Source organism: Fukomys damarensis, unplaced genomic scaffold (genome assembly GCF_012274545.1).
Source record: "Fukomys damarensis isolate Sample0158 unplaced genomic scaffold, DMR_v1.0_HiC HiC_scaffold_13379, whole genome shotgun sequence".
In the NCBI taxonomy this organism is placed as follows: Eukaryota; Metazoa; Chordata; class Mammalia; order Rodentia; family Bathyergidae; genus Fukomys; species Fukomys damarensis.
This window is the reverse complement of record NW_022914291.1, coordinates 1-3,193: the sequence shown is the minus strand read 5'-3', so window position 1 is coordinate 3,193 and position 3,193 is coordinate 1. Positions and strand designations below refer to the sequence as shown.

At 48.5% G+C, this 3,193-nt stretch overlaps 1 long non-coding RNA gene across 1 annotated transcript in view; it reads left to right on the top strand.

The window, feature by feature from the left end:
• LOC117284932 overlaps positions 1-1,446 on the top strand; it is a 3,249-nt gene extending 1,803 nt beyond the window's left edge. Inside the window, exon 2 of the long non-coding RNA XR_004515973.1 lies at positions 1,031-1,446. This is a non-coding gene — a long non-coding RNA (uncharacterized LOC117284932). The remainder of the gene's footprint in view (positions 1-1,030) is intronic.
• The last annotated feature ends 1,747 nt before the right edge of the window (positions 1,447-3,193 follow it).

The window sequence follows — 3,193 nt, the reverse complement described above, 5'->3', positions numbered from 1 at the left end:
CAGTAGGTGTTGACGTGTTATGTGTGGGGGGACTGGCGGGTGAGTGGGCAGGTGCACATCTATAAATAAAAGGCTGTCCTTGCCCTTGAGGAGCTTTCCCTCCCTCCGTCACACTTCCAGCTGGTGTGAGGACGAATGTGTCTACTGAAGGAGGTGGTGCAAGCCTTGCTCTTCAGTGTGCTCCCGACGGACAGTGGCACATACCCTGGGCGCTCCTTAAAAACACCCATCAGCTCTCCTAGAAAGCTGTTAAATCAGAATCTGCACTTCAACAGGAACTGTGGGTGATCTGTATGCACGTTAAAGTGTGAAGAGCTCTGAGCAGTAAGAGTCTTAACTTTCTGGGTGACCTTGAGCTAGCTGACCCTCTCTGGGTTGCAACCTCCCCAAATGGAAAGTGAGGCAGTTTTTCAAAGCTCGGTCACTTGAGAACTCTCATATAACCTTTTCCTCGGTGCTAGGATACAATCGTACTATGACTATATGATGATTCTTACTTCCTTCTTTCTTTTCTTTTTCTTTTTTATCTCTGTCTCTCCTCTGCCCACCCAGTGCTGAGGGTTGAACACCCAGGACCTTGCCCAAGCTACTGAGTTATATCCACAATCTTAGTTATTTTTTTCTTTATATCACCATACTTGTCCTTAGTGGTATCTGAGAAATAATTTTTTACTATGCCATTATTTTTTTTTGTTTTTTATAGTGCTGGGGATGGAACCCAGGGCCAAACATGCTAGGCAAGCACTTTTGCACTGAGCTACATCCCCAGCCATCCAGTTATTTTTTTTTTCCACATATACAGGAAAAGATATATGTTTTAAAGAATGTTCATTGCATCACCACCGAAGTCCTGTTTTATCCTGTAATTGGGACAACCTAGTACTATCCATGTGCCCTTTTAGGAGGGCATGAGGCTTGTCTTAGCACCTGATGCCTCTCTGTAGAAGCCTCTGTGTGTGTGTGTGTGTGCGTGCGTGCATGCGTGCACTTTCCTCAGCCCCTTGTGTGACATCTGTCCCTCTCTCCACAGTCCCCTTGGTGCGACACATGGAGTCTCGGATCATGATCCCCTTGAAGATTTCACCTCTTCAGTGATGCTGCTGTTACCTCCACCTCTTTCCCCTTCTCTCTCAGGGCAGCCTGGGGCAGAGGAACTTCTGGTCCTGCTGTCTTGGTTTTCTCTGGGCTCTGGGAGGACTCTGACAGGTAGAGAGAGCTCAGCTCAAAGATGACAAGGTTCTGAGGAGTTACAGTTCTGTCCAGAACTTCCTACCCTCCCCGCCCATGTCCTTCTCTTTGCTGGAAGTCGTTTCTAAGTTCCGAGTGAAGAATAGCAACCTTCTAGGTCTTGTCACATTACCTCCCTAAGATTACTCATTTTAAGGCCTCCTGTCCCCAGATTATCACCATGGAAATCCTTGATTTAGCTTAGTTGCACAGAAGGTAGTATAACCAACCAGTGGTTAGAGGTGGGGTGGGAGAGGAGGAAGTCAGACCAGGCATGGCCCTCAAGAACTCCCTGGTCTCCACTGGGTCACCCACTTGCTAGACAAGTAAGTCTGAGCCAAATTCGTCCTGCTGAGAAAAAGCTTGGAACTGCCACCAACCCTCAGCTGTCAAGAGATCCAGGGTTCTACCCAGGGAAGCTAGAGAAAGAGATTGGAACAGGGAGGATTTGGGGGCAGGAGACAGACATGAAACAGAAACCCAGAAGCTAGCACTTGGGTTTGAATTGCAGAATTTGGAATACAGAATTGGCAGATAGAACAGATGTGACAGAAGACCCCTTGGGCAGTCCCAATAGTAGACAAATGAAGAGAGGCTGATTTCCCTTTACATAATGAAGTTGAGACTAGAATATGTAGGTTTGGCCTTTCTCCTGCCAGCTCCCTTCTCACTGCAGGCCAACGCATTTCCATCATTCCGCATTTCTTCGCCACCACATTCTGTCAACTGCACCCTCATTTTCCAGAGCTGTGAGATCTGTGGAACAGGATCATTGACTCGGGACCTCCTCTGTTAACCCCTTCCAATACCTCACGAACCCCAGGGTAGCCTGATTTTGCCTACCAGGAAAACGTGCTGGGGTTGCCAATGGAACCAATTAAATATTTACTATAAGTTGCAGCCTCATTTCTTATCTGCAAGGAACTTCAGCAGGGACCCAAAGGAGGGAAGAGCAGAGCTGACCAGCTTCCCAGTTCCACCTGGCTGATCAGCCCCCTTGGAGGGTATTTGTGCTCCAGGGCTACTCTCAGGGAGGGAATTTTCATTGTCACTCCAGAGCCAAAAGCCCTATCTTCATAACAGGATTCAGGATAGGAGTATTTCTAGCTCCAGATAAGTGGGATTTTACCCCCAAAATCCTTGGCCCTGTCTTACAATTCATGCCAGGGTTAAGAAACACTGAAGCTTTCAAATACAGTACTGTGTTCAAATCTGGACATGGTAGGGCATGCCTACAGTCCCAACAGTGTGGGAGGCTGAGGCAGAAGGACCGCAAGTTCAACGCAGCTTGGGCAAGTCAACAATTTAGAAGTTGTCTCAACATAAAAAGGCCTTAGGACGCAGCTCAATGTGAAAGAGGTAGATTCAATCTACAATACAATAGCTACAATCTTAAGCATACCACAAACTCATTTACTCAACAAATCAGCAAAGTGCCCACCAACTGCTGGGCTCAGCTTTACTCGCTAGGAAAAGAGTGAATCCATGTCCTGAAAGCTCGTTTCCCGATTTTCAGGTCAGCCATATCTACGTAGCCCAGTTGGAAACCTCCGCTTCCTTGTTTCCCACATCGCTCTGCGCTTCTCGCGGGATAAAGCGCGCCCCGCCTCACTACGGCCCTCCAGCCTCACTTCCGGTCGGCCGCTCTTTCCTTCTGTTTCTCTGTGGTACGTGGATAGCGGTTGTCCCGCTGCCGGGAGTAGTTCGCTGGGTTGGATTAGTTCGCTGAGAGACGAGGTGAGGTGAGAAGGGAATTAGGGCCGTGGGGGTGCGGAGGGGGCGATGGACTGGGCTTGGAACTCCTGGACGGGCGGAAGGAAAGGTTCTGCCTTCCATTTTCAGGGTACCTGTTCGGGGCCATAGCGGTGTTTTCTCATCTGCAAAGTATTCATTACAGTATCTCGTACTGTGTATCCTTCTGATGATGATGACAGTGGTGGTAACCGGTTTTGTGTGTGTGTGTGTG